We start from the raw sequence: 14,519 nt of genomic DNA, 5'->3' as shown, positions 1-14,519 counted from the left end.
AGCAGCTCCTGTTATACGAACTTGGTTCTTGGTTTGGATAAGAGCATCAGTGGTTGACAATGAGAAGTACATGATGGAGTTTGACAACAATGAAACTGTGAATGTTGTGGTCAACGGCATGTCAAGAGCGTTTTTCCTTGGCATAAGAGATTTCCCGGGCCTCACTGATCCTAATCTCTGGGCACGCTTAGCAGCGGTTGTTATTGATATGATAGGAGCTGCTTTCCTCTGGTGGATGGGAGGACACTGGGATCCTGATATTGCTGACGGTTAAAGCCTCGATTGGAAGTTGGATTTTGGAATTCTGGATGGATCTTGCAGTGGTCTGCTCAGGGATGGAGCCTCTACTATTGCCTGCGTATTTCAACACTTCCATTGCCTTGACCGCTTAGTCGCTTTCAGGTCCCCATGGTCTGGTTCTGCTGCGGTTGACTTGTTACCTCGATCAATGCGGATGCTTTGCCGCCGATCGTCTATTCTTGCGATGTTGACAGATGTTTTGCCGTCATTGCCTCGATCTGTTGGTGGATGCTTTACTACAGTTTCATCTCGTCGTCCGATGAATGCTTTGCCACCGTTACCATTGTGATGATGTATCTTTTTGCAGTTCCGGTTGTTTGCTGGGTGGTTAGGGTATTTTTGGTTTAGTGTGGCTGGGTGTATTCTCTCTCCCTCTGTCGTTCTTGCTTTCTTGATTTGTATCAGATCGCTTGCCACTAGCTTTGTCGTGTTTTGTACTTTGGCACTACAAGTGTTCTCTCGTAGTTGCGTCGTTGTAACTCCCTTCTTCTTAATGAAAAATATGCTCGGTCACGGTCGCTAAAAAGATTCTGGATTTGCAAAATCTGAATTTTGAATAAAATCTAAATAGTGCTGTTTGGATTCTTAGATTTTGCTAGTTGATTTTATGGATTTTGGGTTAGATATCCCTTCTATGCCTTTAGTATTTTTTTTTCCTTTTGCCGCCAAATGTACTACTTCCCACCAATGAACATGAACATGAACTTGAACCTAACCATACTACTTCTCAACATTACTCAGGAAGACACCCAAAAATCCATGCGTTCAGAATTCATACGAAAGCAATATATGTCCGTACAGCCGTCGCAGCCATGGCATTGTCCACCACACGATGTCAGTTGTCAAGCATAGGTTGTTTCCGTCAGGCACCAGGCTAATAAGCTGAACTGCAACTGCTGAAGCGCTGGTCGGAGACCAGGCATGTCACAGAGAATCACCCAAAGTGAGCAAAGTAATTTACACATTACGAATTTGTATTGATTGATTACAACAATAATAAATTATATTAAAATAAATACAATAAAATGAGCCTTCTGAACTACTTGCCAAAGACAATTTTGCACTGTTACATTACAAAGACTATGATCCTAAGCTGCTGTATCAAATTATAACCAACTGGCCACCAAATCGATGATAAGCTCCTCCACTTCCCTTCGAGGACATCAAGCACCTAGCTGCAGCCTCCAGAGAAGTCCAAAATCAATTAGGAAGTAGCTTTGTAATCTCTAATCTCAAACAAATTTGACATAATATATAACATAAGCTCCATCAACTCTTGTAACTGTTGCCATTATCTATTTTTGTTGTCCACAAGTCCACACAACTGTCGATGTGTGCAGAGCTTAAGAATGCCATTGTCAAGGGCGTCGAGGGACACGGCAGGAGGACCTCGGCTACGTAGTTCGTAGCCACAATCCGTGGTTAGGGGCGAGGTTTGTCAAGGGCGTCGAGGGACAGGGCAGGAGGACCCCGGCTACGTAGTTCGTAGCCGTGATCCGTGGTTAGGGACGAGGTTTTACCCCTCAGCGCCCGATTGATTTAGCCAAAGGAAGATTAGGGAATAGGATAATTGTTCTTGCTTGCCTTTCATCATCCTGATTACAAACATATACAGGCTACTTGGCCCTAACAGCTTGGAGCCAATTGCTCCTAAATCTAAGGCCATGATCAGCTCTGCTTCCTTCTAGGCACTTGCCAATTCAGCGCGCTCTGCAAGCGTGGTGACCGCGCCTACAGCTCAGCTGGCGCGCCGTCTGCGGCCCTGCGGACATCCCGGGAGCGCCTTTTTTTAGTATAGGTGCGGCCCCACATGATAGTCATACCAATCATCCAGTAATTCGAGTAAAATAAACAGCTTTGTACTTATATAATACCAATGGTTGGACAGATTCACAAGTCTGAAGACTTTTTGGGCTTTATAAGTTTATAAAATTCTTGTGGTAGTTAGCAAAATTGGTTATCCTCTTCCAATGCATATATTCAGTTATATCACCGTGCAGATGAATAAACTAGAACTGTGCGAATGCCTAAACAGGCCTGTGAAGGCATAAATGAATTGTCCATTTCAGCAGTACCTACAGGTTGTTAAAATTAATGAAGAGTAACACATTCAGTTACATCGCTACATCAAATTCTAGGGCAAATAGAATATCGCGTGCTCCTTTGTCACAATCCTATTAGTCATCTGTTTGATCCTTCAGTATTTCAAACACATGTAGTAGTATTGTTCTAAAACAAACTGAAATCATAATGCATAAGCAAAGTTCACTTAATCAACAGCCTAACGAGACATCTAATTGGGTCAGTGTACAAAAGCTGAGAGCTGATTTGAACCAACTTCAGAAAAGTGAGCACCTAAACAAAATCAAGCTTTAAAAGTAGAACTAATAACCTAGACAACCTACCACGGAGTACCTAATCTACACCACAGCATGGAGAACCGAGGTACTCCTTCCACCAGTTGCAAGATTAACTAACGGAGGCAAGGGCGACCGTGCTAGTGGGGGCATCAGAACCCGAGGACCGTATCTGCAGTCACCACTCGCAACTCATGAGCAGCTCCTCTCTCCATTCCCAACCTTCATTTTAGTAAAATTTTAAGATTGGTTCCTCAAGTCAAAGATTGCAATCTACCCTCAGGCCCGAGGGGAAGAAATTACCAGCAGATGTAGGCGAGCCCACCGATGAGAGGGAGCAGCGACGACTCGACGTGGACGGCCGCTTGGCCGCGGACAGGCGGCGGATCGGCGGGGTCGTAGATGCTGCCGTTGCCAACGCCGGGGCGTGCGCGGCCGCGGCCGGGGACGGGGACGGGCCATGTCGCCACGCCCGCATGATCGGCCCGCCGGTCGAGCAGCCGGGGACGGGGATGGGCTGCGCTGGGCGTGCGGCGACGGCCATCGACAGGGACTCCTGGGGAGGCTCACGGCAGGGATGGAGACCGGCACGTCGGCAAGTCGACGCCCGCCCGGGTGCGGATGAGCGGCGGCACGGCGGCGGCAGCCGCCGCCTGGGCGGGATTCGCGGGATTGGACGACGGAACCGACGGCGCCCGCGGGCGCAGACAGATGGGGAAGGACGACGACGTCGATCTGTCGCGGGATGGAGGAGGGGGCGGCGGCGAATGGTGCAGGGGCCGGCGGCGGATGGGCATGGAGCAGGGGGAGACGGGGGGATCGAGGACGACTCGAGATGACATATTCGCGTAAATTTGTTTGGAATGGTGAAACGCAAAACCGTAATTTTAGGAGCAAGTAGATGTTGGAAGCAACTTGGCTTCAGATTCCGGGATTTCCAAAATCCCAAAACCTTGCTCCTAGAATCTTGACCAAAATCAACCCGTTTGGAAGCTGGAGCTTCTAGCTTCTGAATTTGCAAAATCTGGCAGCTTCCAAACGGGGCCTTAGGTTAAAATCTACATTGTCCCGTTTGGGTATTTGGATTTCAGTACCAGAATCTAATAGCCTGGGCCGGTCGGACGCTCAGGGTAGGACGGAGTGTGCGCAGCGTTAGCCTCGTTCGTTTAGGCCTAGAACGGCCTTCGTTTCGGCCGGAACGAAGTGGCTCGGTTTGCAACCAGATCTGGCCGGAAGCGTCGTTCCTTTTGGGCGGCCCGGATTGGAAACGGACCCGGTTCGGCCTGCTTCCTCCCCCTGTCAGATCCGGGCACATGGGACTGTCCACGTGGCACACTTCTCGTAGGATACGGGATGAGATATGGCCCACGATCTACTTCTGTTGTAACTACTCGTAATGCAGTAGGATTACTTCTACTGTAGTGAAACTAGTCGAACACGGTAGGAACTACCCGAGAAGTACTCGGGTAGGACTCCTGAGTTTGTACCCGACTAGGACTTCCATGTAAACATGTCCCCCCAGACTATATAAGGGCAGACACATATCTCCTGAGGGACAATCACCATCAAAGGCAATACAAACCACACAGGACGTAGAGTATTACGCACTCAGCGGCTCAAACCAATCTAAAACCTTGTGTTCATTTGCACCTTCGAGTTTTTGATCTCGGTGACACCCTACCTACAAACTCATCACCTCGGGGGTATCCCTCGGTGGGCGTGGCGGTAAAATAGTGACAGCTGGCGCGCCAAGTGAGGGTGTTCATCGAGTATCCACCGGAGAATTTGATGGCATCTTTCAACTTCACCAGTGCTGTACTTGACGAGGTCACAACCTTCATCTTCGGCTCATAGATCTGCGTCGCCAAAGGTTTGGGTGGCTTCAACAGCCACCTAGCCAACTCTAAGGAGCCGAAGGCCTCTTCATCAACTCGAAGCAGCGATCTCGACGAGTTCATCGACAATCTCGATGATATGCTGCTTCCCGATCTGGCCCAGCAGATCGGAAAGATGTCCGTTTTCAACGTGATTTCCACTCATGACGCACCATATCTAGTTGGGTTGGATTCAAACCGATCTGAAAAGACCTCACGATTTAAATCCCTCTCCGACTTGGAGGAGGATTTGGATCTGTTACTCAAGATCAAGGACGTGGACGCCACCGCTTGTTGGGGGCCCCCGTTTTCAACACCTACTCGGACTCCAACGAAGAGTACTTCCGCGCAGTACCACACCTTCAAGCCGGTTCCAAAAAGAACTCGGAGACGAGGGAGCCACCGCTCGTCGGGTGGTCCCTGCCCTTGAAAACCACTCGCAACCCGACGGCCACACCGATTCTTTTTTGGGCAGCCTTCCAGGTTTAACCATCACATCAACGCTGCAAGGACGCTTCGTGTATTGGAAGGGCTTCGAGCCCTCTGAACTACTCGATTACGAGTTCCGCCTTGTGGTCATCACGCAGGAACTACCCTTCCAGGAGGGTAGACCTCTCTCTCCCATCACGGAAGAAGGAGAAAGTAGCACAGAGCTACTTGACCATAGCTGTACGGTTAACCACTCACCGGATCGTCAAGTTTGTATGGCCTCCCTTCACAACGCGGAGGACGACAAGCTGGACCCCAATACGACAATGAGCAACTCGCGAACGTCTCAGCCGACGAGCCCACAGCTGATGCTCCCCAGGATGAAGACGAGGAACATCGAAGGATCCGGCGGGTAAAGAATGCCAAGCGCGCGCAACGCAGGCGCAATGCGCAGACTCGCGCCTGCGAATCAAGGGATCTCAACAACGCTTTTACAGCAGTCGCGGATCGTGAGTACCGTACGCCGATTGGCGCCATCACAGAAGCAGCACTCCTTGTCAGTGTTTTACCGGCTGCCCACCGAGGGATATACCCGAGGTGGTAAGTTTAGGTGAGGAGACGCCAAGATCAGGACTCGAAGGTGCAAGGAACACAAGATTTAGACAGATTCGAGCCGCGAGGTGCATAATATCCTACATCCTGTATGGTGGTTTGTATTCCCTTGGGTGTTGAAGTTGTGTTTTGAATGGGTCCCTGCCCCCCTTACATATCCGGGAGGTCAGGGTTACATGGATCTAATCAATACTAGCCAAGGAATCGTACCCGGGTATAACTCGGGTAGTTTCCTCCTGTATGGTGGTTTGTATTCCCTTGGGTGTTGAAGTTGTGTTTTGAATGGGTCCCTGCCCCCCCTTACATATCCGGGAGGTCAGGGTTACATGGATCTAATCAATACTAGCCAAGGAATCGTACCCGGGTATAACTCGGGTAGTTTCCTCCTGTACCGACTAGCTTTATCTCCTACTCAAGCGAGTAGAAAATAAGATAAATAAAAGATAAGACGGGCTTTATCTCTTAACGCTGTTTAAACTATGTTACGTACACAGCCCTGTAGCCCTGGGTCTGACAAGCCCCCGAGCTCTTCGTAGCTGAGTACTGCAAGCATCTCGAGTACTTTCGAAGTAGTCTTCGGCTTCTTTTTAAGCTCCATCCTGAAGTTCTTATTTGAGTACTTTCTTGGCTGCATCGAAGCTATGAGGTGCTCATGCCCCGAATTACTTCTTTTATATGGTTGCGATTGAAAAATTGCACTCCATATGGAGTAGCCCCCGAGCCTTAGGTTGAATCGGAGAATCAGGCTGAAGGTCACATTAGTCTTGAATCTTCCTTGCTTACTCTTTGAATATATTCGAAAAATAAGTAGTCGATGACACGTATCCTGCAGCCCCCGAGCCTTAAATCCAAAACTCTTAGGTTTGGAAAAAGGATCCAAGAATCGTGGCACTGGTGTTCCTCTAAAATTCGGAGAAAAACTTTTCGCCTTCTGCACAGTAAAATTGAGCCTCCCGCTAGTTTATTTAACCGCGCGGTGACTTAGGGTTTCTTCTGCACTCTCAGAGTTCATACGAGTCATCTTCGAGTAGTTTTGGGCGTCCAGCCCTCGAGCTTACGAGCCAGGAGAGCTGAAGGAGCCATGTCGAGTAGTGTGCATCGTCCAGCCCCCGAGCCTGGGAACTAGCGAAACTGTGATAGCACACCGTGCTGCCTGTAGGGTTGTTGCCGAAGCTTGATCTGAAAAAAGACAATGCATACATTATGTAGCATAATACGAAGATACCAAATAGTATTCAGTAATAATGTGAAGATATCAAAATTTATTCGGTGTAAAAATTGCTGTGTCGAGCTCTTTTTTGGCCATTTAAATCTCCGAAGTAGTATGTCTGTTACGTTTAAGCACCTGATCCCGTTTTAGCCATTGCTCATAGCGTGTATGAGATCTTTGTCTTCGTGTACGCGTAAAGGCATTAGGCGTGATAGAAGAGCCGAGGTTTCACGGATTAAAGCATGTGCTACCTGAGTAGATTAGCGACCGTTAAGAGGAGACAGAAAGTAGTCGTCATGCGACAAAGAGGATGCGCAGTGCACAAAAGTAGTCGATGAAGTGTAGCTCTGGAGGGTTTCATGCCCATCGAGAGATGTACACGGATAAGTAGTCAGCGAAGTGTAGCTCTGGAGGGTTTCAATGCCCGTCGAGAGACGTACACAGATAGGTAGCCGATCATGGAGTAGCCCCTGAGTGTTTCATGCCTGTCGAAGTTGATCTTGTGAATAACAAGTCGAAAAAGATATAAGTCACTTAGCTTGACGCGTGGACGAATGTTGACGAAGCCGTGGAGCTTGTTGCTTGTTGATGGAGCTGCGACAGTTTGTTAATAAAGCTCGACTAGTCGGAGTCGATTCCGACTGGTGAACTGGAAAGATGCCATCGAGTTCGCCGGTGGATCTTCGATGCGCTCCCCTACCTGGCGCGTCAGCTGTCGGTGTTTTACCGGCTGCGCACCGAGGAATATACCTGATGTGGTAAGTTTAGGTGAGGAGATGCCGAGATCAGGAACTCAAAGGTGCAAGGAACATAAGATTTAGACAGGTTCGGGCCGCGAGGTGCGTACTACCCTACGTCCTATATGGTGGTTTGTATTCTCTTGGGTGTTGATGTTGTGTTTTGAATGGGTCCCTGCCCCCCCTATATATCCGGGAGGTCAGGGTTACATGGATCTAATCAATACTAGCTAAGGAATCGTACCCGGGTATAACTCGGGTAGTTTCCTTCTGTACCAACTAGCTTTATCTCCTACTCAAGCGAGTAGAAAATAAGATAAATAAGAGATAAGATGGGCTTTATCTCTTAACCCTGTTTAAACTACATTACGTACACGGCCCCGTAGCCCCGGGTCTAACACTCCTAACTCAACAACGCCCACCTAATTCTCAGATACAAAGGTTGCAGTATCTGACTCCCAACAGCAACATCAAAGAAACGGCATGTGTAGGATCGTAGGAGCTTGTTACGTTCCTGTTTTCATTGAGTAAGATCGTGACGAGTACCTGCACGAGCGATCGCCCCCTGGAAGTTGTCGATGAAGACCTTTTTGAGCCGCTCGCAGGAGTCGATCGAGTTGTTGCTGAGGCTCTCCAACCACGTGAGTGGCGCGGGGTCCAAAGTCATCGGGAAGTAGACGACCTTAGTGATGTTGGAGCCCACTGCTACTTCAATGGCAGTGGAGTAACAGCGTAGCCATTGCTGAGGAGCTTGCTTACCATCATACTTGGTGATGCCGATCGGTTTGAAGCCCTCAAGATACTTGTAGCTGCTAAATCATACGGAGAAAGCTGGGAAACGGTCGCTGCAATCAGTACCTTCCGTCTCGACTTCTTCGCGTACTTTGCGCCTGGAAACAATCACAGACCGCGCATCGCAGCCTTCATTGATGTGTTGGCGTAGGTCTTCTGGAGGAGGCCGATGATTGGCTTGTCGCAGATACCTCCTGGAGGTGGCTGCTGCCTCCCACCAGGAGCTTGACTCCCGCGAGCATTGTTGTTGCTGCTGCGCTGAGGTCGAGGATGGCCGCCTGCCGTTCGGCTGTGGACCAGGCTTCGGCTTTCACCGACGCGCTCCTCCCTGAGGGTAGACGCCGGATTCTGCTGATCAAGCTGAATTTAGGCCCTCTGCGCGCATAACGAAGTGCTTGACGCATGTTCGGATCGTTACTGCGCTCAAGTATGGCCGTAACCCTAGCGATGTTGGCCACCGGAGTCCTGAAACCCCGCTCGCTTACGACTGCGAATTCAGCGTCAAGCTCGCGGTGCATGGATTGCATGCGCTCATTGACCCTCCTTCGGCGAGCTGCGCGAGCTCTGTTCCGGGTCCTCCGCGCCTCACGATCGGCATCATTCTTCTCGCCGGTGTTGGCTTTGACTTCATCTTCGGAGACCTCATCAAGCTCGTCGATGGGCAAATCGCCCTCATCCTCGCCTTCTTCAGTGATCAGCACCTGGCGGGAGATGAGCTCCTCAGAGCCTTCGTCGACTAGTTCAGTCGACTCCTCCACCACGGTGGCTAACGGCCTGCCCTCCTGAAAAGACAAAGGTTCGAGGTGGGCAACAAGTCGATCCTTAGCCTCGAGTAGATCAGAAGGTTTCATACCCTTCCAATGCACAAAATGCCCCACCGGGGTGGAAGTGATCATCATATCACTAGCACCGATACAACCCGAAGCCCCCCGACGTGCGGTGTCTTCAGGCCCTCCAAGTTGGAGCACAGAGTCCAAGTCCTTCTCTAATGCGGAGAGGGACTCGGAGATGTCGGCCTTCTGGAGATCAGTGGCCAAATTGTGTGGACCGAGTCGTGATCGGTTACGCGAGTCCTTAGATTGGAACAAGTCCAACCCAAGGAAGGTTGCCGCAGCGCCGGATGAAGTCATGCCGGAAGCAGACTCCACCTCGGTCTTCGTGGCGGATGCGTGGTTTGACAGGTCGTCAAGATCATCAACGAACTTGTCAAGGTTGCTGCTGGGACCTGCCGCGGAAGTCTTTGGCTTCATGTCGATGAGGAATCGACTGAAACTGCCTGCACCATCTGCGATGCAAACCCACGAGCCAAAAACAAATGTCGTGGCCTAAGAGGAAATTGACCTGGTGAACTGGAAAGATGCCATCGAGTTCGCCGGTGGATCTTCGATGCACTCCCCTACCTGGCGCGCCAGCTGTCGGTGTTTTACCGGCTGCCCACTGAGGGGTATACCCAAGGTGGTAAGTTTAGGTGAGGAGACACCAAGATCAGGAACTCGAATGTGCAAGGAACACAAAACTTAGACAGGTTCGGGCCGCGAGGTGCGTAATACCCTACGTCTTGTGGTGGTTTGTATTGCCTTACGTGTAGAATAATCTTGGGATGATCTATTTTGAGAGGGTCCCTGTCCTCCCTTATATATCCGGGTTACATGAATCCAAACCGATACTAGCCAAGCAATCATATCAGAACGTATCTCAAGTAGATTCCTCCTGTAACAACTAGTTTATCTCCTACTCATACGGGATAAATAAGAGATAAATAAGACAAATAAGAGATAAGACAGGCTTTATCTATTAAACCTGTTTAAACTACGTTATGTACACAGTCCCGTGGCCCCGGGTCTGACACTGACCCAGCGCGCTCATGCAATTCGATGGGCAACATCCAGTGTCTTACACTCGGAATCAGCCCACAAGGTCTAAGCGCCATGGTGATACCGCGCTGGTCAGTCGCACCTCTGGAGGAGCCCCCGGGAGCCGGAGGAACGACAACCGCCAGTGCAACAAGGGCCACCCATCCGCGCGTGGCAACAATGAACAAAAAGTACAACAACCCACTCGCAACCAGCATGGTGCAAGGCATCACGACCAAGATCCACTCGAGGACAACCTTCACGACGCCCCCACGATCGACCTCTAGCAGAAGATCAATGAAGGCCGTGAAGCGCGGCTTCTCATTGAAGCGAGGAGCAGGGACCGTACCGGCAGGCGCCACAACAACGACAACAGTGATCGCTTCCCCGCCTTCACCACTAGCATCACCGACAAGTCCTATCCAAAGGACTTCAAACCGGTCGGAATCCCCAAGTACGACGATAAGCAGGACCCGCGCCAGTGGATTCGATGCTACTACCTTGCTATCGAAGTTTCAGGGGGATCCAACTCCACCAAAGTTCTCTACTTCCAGGTGGTTCTGCAGTCTACACCCCTCACGTGGCTTGAAATCCTCAAGCCAAACTCCATCGACTTGTCGGAGGACCTCAGGCGGGCCTTCATCGACAACTTCCAGGGATCCATGATCAGGTTAGGCACTCGCCACGACCTGTTGCAGGTGAAGCAAGAGATGAACAAGACCCTGAGGTCCTACACACGGCGTTTCTTCATGACGCGCGCCACCATCGCCAACATCACCGATGAGGACATTATTCATTGCTTCCAAAATGGACGCTTCTCGAAGAACACGTACCACGACTTCAGGCGCAACCGCCCGACTACTGCCGTGGAGCTGCGTCACATGATGACATGGTGGGCTGACCAGGAGGACGAGCAAAACGACCGCTTCCCCAAGCGCAACCACGACAAGCATGGCAATGGCACCGTCCATTTCGACAAAAGCCAGCGGAACCACTCGGGGAATACCCGAAAGCGCAAGCCAGACCATGAAGTCACCGCTGTCGAGCGCAACCCACGTAGCAAGAAGTCGGGGAACAATGACTCGGAATATGAGAAAGTCATGCACAAACCGTGCCCGATACACCCGAAGTCGCGGCACATGTTCTTCGAGTGCATCACTATCCGCAAATCACTCAATGCACCACCCCTCCCTCAAGCAAGAAAGCGAAAAGACAACAAGGATGACGAAGGAGGTGACAAGTCGGGGGCTCAAGACTTCTAGGATCCGAAGAACGTCGTTAACGTTATCTTTGGCGGAGACGGCGGATTCCCCTCTAAGCACGCGCAGAAGCTAACCCTGCGCGAAATACTCTATGTGGAGCTGGCGACGACAAAGCCTCTGAGATACAGCGAGGTCCCTATCTTCTTTTCCAGGGACAATCAATGGACCAGCTTCTCCGAGCCCGACCCTATCGTGGCAGGCTCACAGCTCACCCGAGTACTCATCGACGGCGGGAGCAGCCTCAACCTGCTTTTCGCGAGTACACTAAATAAGATGGCATTGGACATCTCCAAGATGCTCACTCCTAGCAAAGCTCCTTTCTACAGCATCGTCCCGAGTATCGCGGCTACACCACTCGGGTTAGTGGTCCTGCCAGTCACCTTTGAGACGAAAGATAACTAACGCACCGAGTACATCAAGTTCGTGGTGGTGGATTTCGACTCGTCATACCATGCCATCTTTGGCAGACCGGCACTAGTCAAATTCATGGCCGTACCACACTATGTCTACCTGCTACTTAAAATACCAGATAAGACAGTTGTACTCACTCTCCGTGATGACCTGAAGAAGTCATACGACTGCGACTAGGACTGCAGAAGTACTCGCGGCCGCGCTGAAGCTGACCAACTCAAAGATGGAGATCTCCAACCAGCAGCCTAACCAGTCGAGGGTTAAACCCAACCCCAGTGATGTCAGCATACAGACCATCCAACTGCAAGAAGGCAACTCATCCAAGACTGCTTTGATCGGTGGCGGCTTAGGCAATAAATAGGAAGGTGTGCTCGTCAGCTTGCTTAGGGTCAACCACGACATATTCGCATGGAAACCAGTGGATATGCCAGGGGTGCCTAAGGAGTTGATTGAGCACTGTCTAAAAGTCGACCCTAAAGCCACTCTGAAGAAGCAACGACTACGACGCTTCGCCCCCGACAAGAGGGAGGCCATTAAGAAAGAGCTAGAAAAACTACTCGCGGCGGGTTTTATTAAAAAAGTGTACCATCCCGAGTCATTAGCTAACCCTGTACTTGTATTGAAAAAGAATAACAATGAATGGAGTATGTGTGTCGATTATACTGATCTCAATAAATACTGCCCGAAGGACCCCTTCGCGCTCCCACGCATCGACCAAGTCATCGAGTCTACTGCTGGTTGCGTCTTGCTTTCCTTCCTCGACTGCTACTCGAGCTACCATCAGATAACTCTCAAGGAGGAAGACCATATCAAAATGGCATTCATCACCCCCTTTGGAGCATACGCTTACACTACAATATCATTCGGGTTGAAGAACGCAGGAGCCACCTACCAATGGGCCATCCAACTATGCCTTGCGAACCAGCTACACCACAACGTTGAAGCTTACGTGGATGATGTGGTCATCAATACCAGATTCCACGACAAGTTCATCACTGATCTCGAGGAGACATTCAACAGTTTGCGACGGTTTCGATGGAAGCTTAACCCAACGAAGTGCGTCTTTGGCATGCCACAAGGAAAACTACTCGGGTTCGTTGTTAGTCACCGAGGAATTGAAACAAACCTGGAAAAGATCAATGCCATCATAGCCATGGACGCTCCAAGAATGATCAAGGACGTTCAGAAGCTCACAGGTTGCTTGGCAGCGTTGAACCGATTCATCTCCTGACTTGGAGAAAGAGGACTACCCTTCTTCAAATTGCTCAAGCTCCACGACAAGTTCAAGAGGACCGAGGAGGCAAACCAGGCACTACAAGATTTCAAGCACCATTTGCAATCACCACCCATCCTGATGGCTCCCAAACCAGGCAAGAACCTACTACTCTACATCGCCGCGACTACTCACATCGTCAGTATGGCAATTGTGGTGGAACGACAGGAAGAAGGCCACGCCTTCGGGGTACAGTGACCAGTTTACTTCATCAGTGAAGTCCGCTCTGAATCTAAGGTTCATTACCCAACGATTCAGAAAATACTTTACGGTATACTCATCAATTCTAGGAAGATTCGCCACTACTTTGAGGCATACAATATCCTGGTGGTCTCCGACTTCCCATTGACAGATATCCTCCACAATATGGACTCTACCGGGCACATCTCCAAGTGGGCCATGGAGCTGGGAGCCCTCACACTCGACTTCAAGCCTCGGATAGCCATCAAGTCGCAGGCACTAGTCGATTTCATGGTGTAGTGGCGAGAAAACCAAGTGTAAGCCCCAACCAACCAGCCAGAGCATTGGGTCATGTACTTTGACGGCTCACTCAAGCTCGGTGGTGGCAGTGCAGGAGTACTTTTCATCAGTCCGAGAGGAGAACAGCTCAAGTACGTATTTCAAATTCTATTCGAGGTCTCTAACAACGAGACCGAGTACGAGGCATTATGGCACGGGCTACTCCTGGCAATCTCTCTGGGCATTAAGCGACTACTCGTCTACGGTGACTCCTTACTGGTGGTCCAACAAGTCAACAAGGAGTGGGACATCAACAAGGATACTATTGACGTCTACGTTACTGAAATACGTAAGCTCAAGAACAAGTTCTCGGGGTTGGAAGTTAACCATGTGATCCGCGACAATGATGCGGGCGCGGATGTGCTCTCCAAACTAGGTTCTGATCGAGCTAATATCCCACCGGGAGTTTTCGTTCACGAGTTGCATCACCGTTCCATCAGAGCACCAGACTCAATTTCCATCGCTTAAGGTCCTAAGGAACCCGACCGAGAGGTCTTCATGACCGAGGTCGACTGGAGGGTGGCCTTCATCAACTACATCCAGGAGCACAAACTACCCCCCGGTGTTGACCCAAAAGGCGCTGAAGCTACTCACATCCTACGGCGCAGTAAAGGGTATGTTCTAATCGGAGACAATTTGAACAAATATAGATCAGCATCGCGCATGCTCATGAAGTGCGTCAGCACGGAGGAGAGCAAAGAAATACTCCAAGAGATTTACAAAGGCATGTGCAGGAACCATGCTGCTTCTCGCACACTAGTCGGCAAGACGTTTCGATCTGGTTTCTAATGGCCGACTGGTTTGGCATATGCCGAAGCACTCGTTCGCCAGTGTACTAACTGCCAATTTTTTGGCAAACAGCCCCATGTTCCGGCCTCATAACCTCATCG

This window comes from Panicum hallii, chromosome 1 (genome assembly GCF_002211085.1).
Source record: "Panicum hallii strain FIL2 chromosome 1, PHallii_v3.1, whole genome shotgun sequence".
Classification (NCBI taxonomy): Eukaryota; Viridiplantae; Streptophyta; class Magnoliopsida; order Poales; family Poaceae; genus Panicum; species Panicum hallii.
Note: the sequence above shows the minus strand (reverse complement) of the source record.